General features: G+C 45.1%; 1 non-coding gene across 1 annotated transcript; it reads right to left on the bottom strand.

The window, feature by feature from the left end:
* Positions 1-1,098: 1,098 nt before the first annotated feature.
* Positions 1,099-1,171, bottom strand: trnav-cac (transfer RNA valine (anticodon CAC)). The gene has a single exon. It is a non-coding gene; the product is annotated as a tRNA-Val (tRNA).
* Positions 1,172-12,783: the final 11,612 nt, after the last annotated feature.

The following is a 12,783-nucleotide window of genomic DNA, read 5'->3' as shown; positions in this document are numbered from 1 at the left end:
ACCTCCCCACATCTCCTGTGAGTGCTGGACCCTGTACTGGTCAGTCTGTCCTCAGAACTGCCTATGCCGTTTACTGGCCAGTAAATGTAGGTAATCGCCATCCGGGGCCCAGTTCTCGACAGCATCAGCTGGCAAACCCATCCCTCGTCCTCCAACCTTTACTCCATACGGAAGCGCTGATTTGGTCATTGCCTCGGTTTTGAATGTATCCGGATATTGTGAGGGACAATATTGATGCTCACTTGTTGCAGGTGAGAAATAGAAAGACAGATTGGGAGATATCTGAGAGACAGGAAGGAATCAGTGGGGCATGGAAATTAACAACGAGCGAAGGAGAGAAATAAGGGGGCAGGGAGGAATGTAAAAATGGTCGGAATACCAAAACACATCTGGAAGCAAGAGACAGAAAAGAAAACGGAGCGGAAAAAGTGCGTGAGGGACCGAGATGGAAAGGGAACGACAGAGAGAGAGAGAAGTACAGAGGGAGAGAGAGAGAGAGATAAAGAGAGAGGGCGGGGGAGAGAGGGAGGAAGGTAAATGAAGAGATGGGGATTTTGCTTGTGAGAGAAAGACAGGAAGGTGACAAAAAGTCGACTCAATTGGAGTACGAGTAGGTCATGCGGCCAGTTGAGCGCATTTCTCAATTCAACTACATCTAATTTGCTCAATTTCAAGACAACATTTTGCCTTTTCCCTTGTTCCATAATTCCTTCCATTTCCAGAATTCTAAATCTGTCTGTGTTAAACGCAGTAAGTGACCGTCTTCACGGTTTTCTCATGGGAGAATTCCCCTCAATAGAGATATTTCTCCTTTCTTCAGTCCCAAATAACCGTCTCGTTCAGAAAGTGAGAGAATAAAACAGACAGCGGGAGACAAACAGGCCAGGGGTGATGGAGCTGATTGGGGACATGGCGAGATGGAGTGAGTGACAGAGAGAGAGATAGAGAGAGCAAACATAACTCATGTAATTTGGTTCCACAGCAGGTATGCGGAAGTTCACTGAATGAAGTGTTCCTAACATCAGAGCAAAGATGAGGCGTGGTGAGGCGACTTCGTCTTCTTGGCATTCCCAGCGAGGCGAGCAGGATCCAAAATCATGTTCCTGCCCAGGATCGAACTGGGGACCTTTCGCGTGTGAGGCGAACGTGATAACCACTACACTACAGAAATCACGCCGATGTGAGGCGCCATTTTACATAGAAAATGGAATCTGCAGGAAGCTGACAATAAAACAGAGGCAGGGAGTTCAGTGAAGTCGGTCCATTCTGGGAGAAAGCTGAAGCTGGGGAAAGGTTTCTTGTGTTTCCATCGGTGTCGGACGGTGAACGTCAGTCCAACATGTTCACAGTCACACCATGGAATCCGGCGTTGGCGCTGACGGTGCTGAGAGGGAGCGGATCAGAGCAGCGCCACACTCACGGAATATTCTCAAAGTCAGGTGGGAATCAGTTAAACACAGAAGGTCTGCGGCTCACGTTCTGGAAGCCGGGTCTGTGAAATATCAACAGCTGGCACCCTGTAACCAGAGCTCCGAGTGTCAGTGTAAATAAAGCAGAGCGATTTTTGACCTGCTGAGAATTTCGTGCATTTCTTTCATTAATTTGGATGAAGTATCGTCCTGTCCCTTCCAGCACAGATTGACTACAATTCCCAGAGGGTAACAGCTGCCAAGCGTTGCGCATGCGTACCAGGAAAACGTGGTTTGCCCGATGGCGGCGAATCGCTGTCCTGCCGACGCTCCTGCACACCAGCGGTGCAAGGAGCAGAAGAAGCGGCGGTGTGTATTCTCCCCTGTGAGCCACCCTCTGCCCCGCGGGGAGCGAAGCGGCACAGAGAAGCCGGCGGAATCGTCGCCTCGGAGCGCGGAGAGCAGCAGCCCAACTCCCACCGCCGCAAGGTCCCTGCGACAATCTTCTCAACCACTGCGTCTCCCCATCGGCAAGTTCCGGGCTTCTCAACATCCTTCACCCTGAGCAACCGTCCGTCCAGTGAACAAAGCTCCGCCCCCTGGACTGCCGGATGCTGGGACATGCGCATTATGTCTGCCGCTTGCTCAAAGAAATCTGAGCAGGGGGATCCTCACGTCTCCTAGAGTGGCACAGGAAGACGTGAATACACAGGGAGAGAGCGGATGGAGTGGAGCGGATCGCAGAGGCGGACACACACTGAGAGGGTGAGGACGGAACCCACACACTGAGAGGGTGAGGACGGAACCCACACGCTGAGAGGGTGAGGACGGAACCCCTACATTGAGAGGGTGAGGACGGAACCCCCACACTGAGAGGGTGAGGACGGAACCCACACACTGAGAGGGTGAGGACGGAGCCCACACACTGAGAGGTGAGGACGGAATCCACACACTGAGAGGTGAGGACGGAACCCACACACTAATGTTACAGACTCAGTGAAAGTCCCTTTAAGATAGAGAGTGTGTGTGTATGTGTGTGTGGGGCGTGCTTACGTCAATAGAAGTTAAAGGACGTAATGACGTTGTTGAAGAAGTAAGAAGAAGAAGGAGAGAGAGAGAGAAGGGAGAGAGACACCAGCCTGCTTGTTTTCTCTATCGATGGATGAGGAACAATAACTGTGTTTGCCATAGAAATCCATGTATGGAAGTTGGAAGTAATCCGGTGGAGTTCACTTTGTTGCTGACCTGTAGAAGGAAACAGGTATTTGTGTGTGGACGACCACGGTTCAGATGCTTTTCGGGGTGAGGAAGTCACTACCGAGTAAACACTGAAGTGTCGTTTGAGTTCCATCGTGGAACATTTGGATTTCGTATGTACTCTCTCTATGTTTTTCTACATCTACATCTTATCTTCAGACAACGGTGGTTGTTGAAGAAGCCCTTGCTCATGTTTCACCTTATGGCTTGCGGAACTGAACTTTAAGAACCATTCCGGAACTGGGAGTTTTGGACTTTGTCACACACACACACGAAGAGTTTAGTTTTGGGGTTAACGTTCGAGGTTTAACATTTTTGAATTCTAACATACGAACATTTTTACTTTTATTTTACGTATTATCATAAGTAGTGATTAATAAAATAGTTTTTAACACTAAATCATGCTCAGTGTGTTTCTTTTGTTGCTGGTTTGTGACAAAATTGGGGGCTCGTCCGGGATCGTTCCCAAGGTTAACGAGATTCGTCCGGGATAGTTCCCAAGGTTAACGAGTGTCGTCTGGGTTGTACCCCAGATTGACGAGATTTGTTCGGGATTCAATCCAAATTCTTTTTAATTGGCTTGTGTGTGTGGAAACCAGCAGCAATGGATATTAAGGCATTTTTGGAGTCACCAACCCAAAAGGGATTGGAGGTGGCGAAAAAGGATGACTTGATAAAGATTGCTACAAGGCCAAACCTTACAGAAGTAAAGCAGTCTATGAGAAAGGCAGATATTCAGAGACTGATAGCTGGCCATTATGTGGAAAAGAAGGTGTTTGAGAAGGAAGTGTTAAAACAGTTTCCTGGCAGTGAAATAGCAATTTCTGAGGCACAGGTGCAGATAGCAAAGAAGGAGTTAGAACAAACACGACTGAAGTTCGAGTTGGGACAAAAAACAATTAGAAGCTGAACAAGAGGAAAAGAGATTAGACGCTGAACGAGATCAAACCCAGTAAAAGTTAGAGGCCGAACAAAAGCTAACTCAGATGAAGTTAGAGGCTGAACGGGAACGGGAACTAATTCGGTTAAAGTTTGAGGCAGAGGAGAAGGAGAAACAGAGGCAGCATGAGTTACAAATGAAGCGTAGGAGTTTGGAATCTGATTCTGAAGATGGTTTTTCAGCCAGCAGGGAGGTTCGATTAGTCCCTCCGTTTGAAGAAGATCAGGTTGATCAGTATTTCCAACATTTTGAAAAGGTTGCTGTGAGTTCAAACTGGCCAAGGAAAGGATGGGCTCTTATGGTACAGAGTGTGATTAAAGGTAAAGCTCAAAAAGCTTATTCTGCTTTGTCTGTTGAGGATGCAGCTGATTATACCAAGGTAAAACAAGCTATTTTGAAGGCCTATGAATTGGTCCCTGAGGCTTATAGACAAAAATTCAGAGACTTGAGGAAATCTGCAGATCAGACTTATATGGAATTTGCCAATGGAAAGAGAATATGTTTTGAACGATGGTGCCTGGCTAAAAATGTAGATGGGGATTATGATAAATTGACAGAATTGATACTGGTGGAAGACTTTAAAAGATGTGTTCCAGCTGAATTAACAACATATTTAAATGAAAAGGCAGTGGAAACTTTACAAGAAACTGCTAGGTTGGCAGATGATTATGCTTTAACCGATAAATCCAAATGGGGACAACCTAAAACCTTTCAAAAGAGTTACAAAGACAATCCAGGTAAACCAGAGATTAAATTGGGAGGTAATCAAAAAGGAAAAGATGAAAAGAAGCCAGGGCTGGAGAAACCTGTTGAGCGTACTTATTATTACTGTAGGAAACCTGGCCACGTGATATCTAATTGTGCCCTTTTGAAGAAAAAGAAGGAAGCTGGGCCCAATGCTTGCTTTCAGGCAATTAAAAATCAAAAAGGTTCAGGAGATGCTGTTAAAGACCAGTCCTTGCAAGAGGGAAAAGCGGAAAAGTTGGAGGAGGTGAGAAAGGAATTCCGTTCGTATGTATCAGAGGGTTTTGTTTCACTGAATGATGAGTCACCCCAGGTGCCAGTGAAAATTCTTAGAGATACTGGGGCTAGTCAATCTCTCTTGCTGGACAGTGTTTTAAATTTTGGTGAAGAAAGTGACACTGGTGAAGTAAATCTAAGACGAGGCGTTACAGGTGAGACCATGTCTGTCCCTTTTCACAGGGTGATTTTAAAGTCAAAGTTCGTAGAAGGACCAGTCGAGATAGGGATAAGACCTAGTTTGCCAGTGGAAGGAGTTTCTTTGTTATTGGGAAATGACCTTGCAGATGGAGAAAGTGATCCTGTGGTACGGTTAACAACCAAACCAAGGATTGATGAGTCTGAGAATGATTCAGATGTTTACCCATCATGTGCGGTGACTCGAGCTAGAGCTAGAGAATTAGCCAAGACAGACAGTCCGGTGCAGTCTGATGTGGCTCCTTGTGACAGTCCTAAACAGGAAGAAAATTATGATGCCTTATCTGAGACTTTTCTGTCTTCACTGGAGGATCAACATCCTTATAGTGAGTCTGAATTTAAAGATTTGTCTTTGTCAAGGAAGGATTTTATGGTGGAACAGACAAAGGACCCTGAGTTGACAGAATTGAAAGAAAAAGCACTCTCATGTGAGGAGATTGAAAAAGTGCCAATTGGATACTATGTCAAAAATGGAGTGTTAATGAGGAAATGGAGATCTCCCCATGTCCAAAAATTTAAAACTCGGTTGGAGAGAGTCTGCCAGCTAGCGAGAGAGAATTTGAAAACCAGCCAGATAAGAATGAAGACATATTTTGATAGACATGCTCAGCCTAGGACATTCGCAGTGGGGCAAAAGGTGTTGGTATTTTTCCCTAGCCAAAATAATCCCTTGCAATCTCGTTTTTCTGGACCCTATGTTATTGAATCTCGAGTGACTGATCTAACATATATAATCAAAACACCAGATAGACGCAAGAAAACACAACTCTGTCATGTAAACATGCTAAAACCTTATTATGAGAGGGATTCAGTTGTGGCCTTGGTGGATGGTGTAAAGGTTGTTTCTAGAATGCCTGATGTTGATGTTGAGGAAGGCCAATTTAGACCAAATATTGTTCCATCGAAACTGAAAAACCAAAATATCCTGGAGAACCTTGAAACGAAGTTGGACCATTTACAAGTTTCACAAAAACAACAGATGAGAGAATTAATTTTAAAATTTAAAAATTTGTTCCCAGATGTTCCAAACAGAACATCGATAATTACCCATGATGTTGATGTTGGGGATGCAAAACCAATCAAACAACACCCATATCGAATGAATGTGGAAAAAAGTAAACTTGTTGATCAGGAAATAAAATACATGTTGGAAAATGATATTATTAGACATTCTACTTCAAATTGGAGTTCGCCCTGTGTTATTGTACCTAAACCTGATGGAACTGTTAGATTTTGCACAGATTACAGGAAAGTGAATGCTGTAACAAAGTCAGATACTTACCCTATTCCTAGGGTGGATGATTGCATAGACAGAGTGGGAAAGGCAAAATTTCTTACAAAGATTGACCTATTAAAAGGGTACTGGTGTGTTCCATTAACAGATAGAGGAAGGGAGATTTCAGCCTTCGTAACCCCTTCTGGATTGTATGAATACAATGTTTTACCATTTGGAATGAAAAATGCTCCAGCAACATTTCAAAGAATGATTAATTCAGTGATTCATGGGTTAAAACATACAGATGCCTACATAGACGACTTAGTGACTGGGAATGATACTTGGGAAGATCACATCTCTGCGTTAGAAAGGTTGTTTGAAAGACTTTCCAAGGCTAACCTTACAGTTAACTTGGCTAAAAGTGAATTTGGCCATGCCACTGTGATGTATCTTGGTTGTGTTGTAGGTCAAGGCAAGCAAGCTCCTGTTCAGGCAAAAGTTCAAGCAATATCTGAGTTCCCTATTCCCACAGGTACGAGGACTGTTAGAAGACTTTTGGGAATGGTTGGATATTACCGAAAATTTTGTAAAAATTTTGCTGATATTGCTCTTCCCCTAACTAATCTTCTGAAGAAGGGAGTAAAGTTTGTTTGGACAGATTCTTGTCAAGAAGCATTTGAGAAGCTGAAAGCCATTTTATGCTACCATCCTGTGCTCAGAACACCTGACTTTGAAAAGCCATTTTCATTAGCAGTAGATGCCAGTGATGAAGCTGCAGGAGCTGTGTTGTTGCAGAAGGGTGACCTTGATGATATTGACCATCCTGTAGCTTACTTTTCAAAGAAATTTAATGAGCATCAAAAGAATTATTCCACCATAGAGAAAGAATTACTGTCGCTTGTTTTAGCCTTGCAACATTTCAGTGTATATGTTTGCACCGCTCAGAAACCATTGACTGTGTATACAGATCATAACCCATTGGTGTTTCTGAGCCGAGTCAAAAACAAGAACAGAAGGCTGTTAAACTGGAGTTTAATTTTGCAAGAGTTTGATCTCATGATAACTCACATTAAAGGCAAAGATAATGTGATTGCTGATTGTCTTTCTCGATGTTAAATGGGAAACATGTATCTGTACTAATCTGATAGTCTGTAGTTGTGTAGCATGATAATTATTAACATTACTAACTGTATGCGCTGTTAAAATTTTCTTGGGAAATTTTTTTTTAGGTGGGAGGTGTTACAGACTCAGTGAAAGTCCCTTTAAGATTGAGAGTGTGTGTGTATGTGTGTGTGGGGCGTGCTTACGTCAATAGAAGATAAAGGACGTAATGACGTTGTTGAAGAAGTAAGAAGAAGAAGAAGGAGAGAGAGAGAGAAGGGAGAGAGACACCAGCCTGCTTGTTTTCTCTATCGATGGATGAGAAACAATAACTGTGTTTGCCATAGAAATCCATGTATGGAAGTTGGAAGTAATCCGGTGGAGTTCACTTTGTTGCTGACCTGTAGAAGGAAACAGGTATTTGTGTGTGGACGACCACGGTTCAGATGCTTTTCGGGGTGAGGAAGTCACTACCGAGTAAACACTGAAGTGTCGTTTGAGTTCCATCGTGGAACATTTGGATTTCGTATGTACTCTCTCTATGTTTTTCTACATCTACATCTTATCTTCAGACAATGGTGGTTGTTGAAGAAGCCCTTGCTCATGTTTCACCTTATGGCTTGCGGAACTGAACTTTAAGAACCATTCCGGAACTGGGAGTTTTGGACTTTGTCACACACACACACAAAGAGTTTAGTTTTGGGGTTAACGTTCGAGGTTTAACATTTTTGAATTCTAACATACTAACATTTTTACTTTTATTTTATGTATTATCATAAGTAGTGATTAATAAAATAGTTTTTAACACTAAATCATGCTCAGTGTGTTTCTTTTGTTGCTGGTTTGTGACACTAAGAGGGTGAGGACGGATCCCACACACTGAGAGGGTGAGGACAGAACCCACAAAGGCAGATGCAGGTGACGGCTTTAATGAATACTTCTCATCTGCAGTCACCATGGTGAAGGACAATGCAGCTGAACTATTTGGGAAGGAGAAGTGGGGTTCTTGGTAAAATTACCATTAAAAGGAAGAGGTGTTTGATTACAGGGCAGGTCCATGCACAGACAGAGGGAAACATGCACAGGCGGGCACAACAGAGAGAGGGACAATCAGATACAGGCAAAGACAAAGGGACCTTAGGATACATGATGAGACAGGTGCAAGGACAGAGCATGAACTCATGCAGCAATCAGTTCGTATGTTGATGGCAATTGCTTGTGAATGCTGCTGATATGATTGCCTGTGATGCTGCTTCAAGTATGGTTTTCATTGCACCTGTGCACAGATGTATTTGTGCATGTGACAATAAACCCACCTTCGACTTTGTGAGTAACTTTGAGCACCTGCCACAGAAAGCTACAGGGAAAGTACGGGAAGTGGGATGTGTTTAAATGGTAATTAGGATGATATGCAGAGGAGAGAAGAGACCAGAGAGAGAGATTGTGATAAATTCAGTGCATGCAGATGCAGGGACACACATAGAGAGACAGCAATACACTCTTTAGAGGCAGGGGCACTCATTGACTGAGGTTGTGACACTCACTAACAGGGACAATCATGCCCATAGACAGTGGCAGGGACATTCACCGACAGGGACAGTCATTGTCAGGGAGAGGGACACTCACAGAAAGGGACACTCAGTGACAGAGGCAGGGGCATTCATTGTCTCTTACAGAGTCTCTCACTGACACAGGCAGGAATACTGCCAAAGAGAGGAAGTCATGCACACGCATGTGCAAGAAAGGGAGGGGGAGAAAGGCAGGCAGGCACAGGCACACACAATCTGAGGGAGAGCAAGAAAAATGTCAGGAGCAGAGGAAGCTCCCAACAGACAGAGGCAGAGATGCTCACTGACAGAGGAAATCATGCACAGGTGGGCATGAGGAAAGAAGAGAGAGAGAGAAAGGCAGGCAGACACAGGCACATGCAATTTGAGGGACAAGTATAGGCAGAGTGGGGGTAGGGGATGCATCCCACAGACAGAGACAGGTACACTCACATACCGATGGACAGACAGAATTGCAACCTATGGCAGTCACAAATGAATTCAGAGGCTGGTAGATTCAATTTCAGAGGGGGAGAACTTAAAGGCATGTTCATACCCACTCAGAGAGACCTTCAGGAATATTCAGGCAGCTGCAGAGTCAGGCACAATCAGAAGCAGGGACAAGTTGACTCATAGACAGTCACTTTGCAAGACAGAGGCAGGGCAGCTCACTGACAGAGGAAATCATGTATAGGCAGACACAAGAAAGGTAGAGAGAGAAATGCAAGCAGACACTGGGCACAGCACACACAATTTGAGGGACATGTATACACAGAGACAGGGACAGGGAAACACCCCACAGTTACACTTACACACAGATGGACAGTCAAAATTGCAAATGATGGCAGTCACAATCAAATTCTGAGGCTGGCACTCTCTATGTCAGAGGTGGAGCACTTAAAATCAGGTTCATGCCCACTCAGAGACACATTCAGGCAGTTGCAGATGCAGACACAGTCAGAGGCAGGCAGAACTCCACACAGACAGGAATGCCACAAGAGAGAAGCAGCAACCCTCAGTGACAGGGACAGGAACAGACAAATAGAGAAGCAGGTGGAGACAGGCACCCACTGGCACGTAGGTGCATTCGGAGAGGTATTCACACCCTTCGGTCAGTTCAGAGACAGAGCAGAAAAGACAGATGCGCCTGAGATGGGTAGGAGGCAGATACACAAAATAGATACAGATCCACACATACACAATCACAGACACAGATGCACATGTACACAATCACAGAGACAGGTCCACACATACACAATCACAGACACAGGTCCACACGTAAACAATCAGAGACACAGGACCACACGTACACAGTCACAGACACAGGTCCACACGTACACAATCACCGACACAAGTCCACACGAACAAAATCACAGAGACAGGTACACACATACATAATCACAGACACAGTTACACAAGTATACAATAACAGAGAAAGTTACACATGGAAAAAAGGAAGGCACACATTCAGATCGATATCCATTCTCACTGACAGGCTGGCAAACACATGGAGGCAGAACAGTTACAAAATGAGGCATGTACGCACACAGGCAATGGAAGACACACACAAAAATTTCTACAGACAGGCAAACACACAGAGGAAGAAAGGCAGGAAGAGCCAGAGAGGCAGGATGCAGAAAGACAAACAGGAACCTGAACAAACAGAGCTATATGCTGGAACATTCATTGAGAAAAGCAGGACAAATTGGCAATAGAGGCAGTGACATGAATGTACAGAAGCAGGTGACCACTTCAGTGAGTACTGCTCAGCTGCGTTCACTGCATTGAAAGACGTTGTTGTTGGGGAATCCAGGGAAGGAGCAAAGAGAATTCTTGTACAACTTGCTGTCACAAAGGAGGAGGCATCAGATGTTGCAGAGTGATTAAAGGTGACTGAATATCCCAGGTGTGATGAGATGGATCCCAGGCTGCTGTGGGAGGCAGAGGAGGAAATTGTCAGGGACTGACAGAAATGCTCAAATCATCTCTGAAAAAGTGCCAGATGACTGGAGCACATCAAATGTGGTGCCTTTATTCAAGAAGGGCAGCAGGAGTAAACCAGGTCAGCACAGGCTGCTGAGATTTATATCAATGGTCGAAAAGGGATTGGACTTTTTTTTGGATGGACAGGCTCAATCTGCATTTGTACAGACAGTAATGCTCAGGGATGGTCTGGATGGCTTTGATCAGGTGAAACCTTGTCTGACTAATTTGTTTAATTTTTGAAGTGTTAACCAGCTATGTTAAAAGGGACAATGTGATTCCTCAACTCTGCAAGTACTTCGTGAGCCTGTGATGAGGTCTCAGATGGGTAATCGTTTAAAAGTTAAGGAGGGGTCATGGGGTCAGGGGTAATAAGTTAAATTTAATACAACGCAGGCCTGGTGAATGTTGGCAGAAGTTGAGGAGTGTGTAGTGAGTGGAAGTGTGTGGGCCACGTTTTAACATGGGAAAATTTGCTGGGCCCTTGATGCCTGTGACAGACAGTTATGACATGGATTTCAACCTGGCAGGAATAATTAAGTTCACAGATGGCATGAAAGTTGGTCCTGTTGGAAACTGTTGTATGATCAATAAATTAAAAGAGCTGGGTGGTCAGTGACTGTGGCAGGGACATTCACAGACAGAGGACAGTGTCACTCACAAGCAGGGGGCAGGGACACTGACAGGCAGAGGGCAGGAACTCACAGACAGGGGCAGGAACACACAGGCAGGGTACAGGGACACTCACAGGGAGGGGGAAGGGACACACAGGGAGGGTACAAGATTGCTCACAGGCAAGGGGAAGGGACACACAGAAGAATGGAGCAGGAACACTCACAGGCAGGGGGCAGTAACACTCACAGGCAGGGGGCTGGAACACTCACAGGCAGTGGGCTCCGACACTCAGAAAGGGACACTCAAGTGGAGGGGACAGGAATTCTCACAGATGGGGCAGGAACACATAGGCAGGGTGCAGGTGAGGAAGTGAAGGGTTAAGAATTGCAACCATATCTATAACTGGCAATCAAAATATATGTATATATGCATTTATATTTCTCTAGCAAGGACTATCAAGCTGCTGACCCACTAGTTAGGTTGGAATGTTAAGTATGTTAACTGCATTTGTTTCGGGTAACGAACCATTCCGATATGTCAGACGGTGGCGAAACTGACTGTAATTAACATCGAGGTGAAGACTTGGTCTGAACAATGAAGGGTGATACCTACCTTTGAAAGCCTTGATTATACCTCAATTATACTAAGACAAAAGGTGTGATAGCTGTCTCGGGATCTCTAAAGCTTGACCGAAACTCGCGGCGCCGTTTGCGTGGGACGTGTGTGACAATTCCTGTATAAATGTCTGTCTGCCCTTTGTTCGGGGAGAACTCGGGAAGCGAAACTTAGTGAGTGCTGAAGAGAATTCTCCTAGCGGTGCACTGCTAATAAAGGTATTTGTTCGAATCGACCTCGTGGCACTGTGTTATTTACAGCGGACGGAAAGGGAAAATTGATTTCGGGACGACAATTTGGCGAGCCAGCCAGGAGTCCAAGACGAGGTTTCGGAAGCGGCGTGAGTGACCGACAGGGATAACGGCCACCTGAGACGGACGGGCCCACAAGGTACGATTCACCTTGTTCCCTCTCAGGCAGTCGGACACCTGATCGATCCCTTCGCTTACGACAATCCTCTGACGGACTCCTCGAGAAACCTGTCCGAGTGCGACAGATAAGGAGGGGTTCGAGTCCCCAGTTAAGTTAATTTATGTTCGGGGTTCGAGTCCCCAGTTAAGTTAAGTTAAGTTCTGTTCAGGGGTCGAGTCCCCAGTTTTGGGTTTGGGATTTTCAGTTGTGAATTTCAAGGTTTTGTGCTCTAAGTTCTGAGATCGGTTCTCCGGTACTACCACCCTGCCTTAGACCGGTTCTAAGAGGGGAAATCCGCCACGGAAGGTCAGGAACCTGAAGTGGGTGAAGGAAAGAGACCGATCTTATAGGTAATCGCAGCGATTCGTGCCGTCCGATCGGGAATACAAAATGGGACAAGCTGTCTATAAGCCTGGGTCCCATACCCCACTATCTAAGTTATGTAAAGACGATCCGAAGAACGAGAGTAAC

Source organism: Pristis pectinata, chromosome 14 (assembly GCF_009764475.1).
Source record: "Pristis pectinata isolate sPriPec2 chromosome 14, sPriPec2.1.pri, whole genome shotgun sequence".
NCBI classification, from domain to species: domain Eukaryota; kingdom Metazoa; phylum Chordata; class Chondrichthyes; order Rhinopristiformes; family Pristidae; genus Pristis; species Pristis pectinata.
The sequence above is the reverse complement of the archived record's forward strand: the minus strand, read 5'-3'. Positions and strand labels throughout refer to the sequence as shown.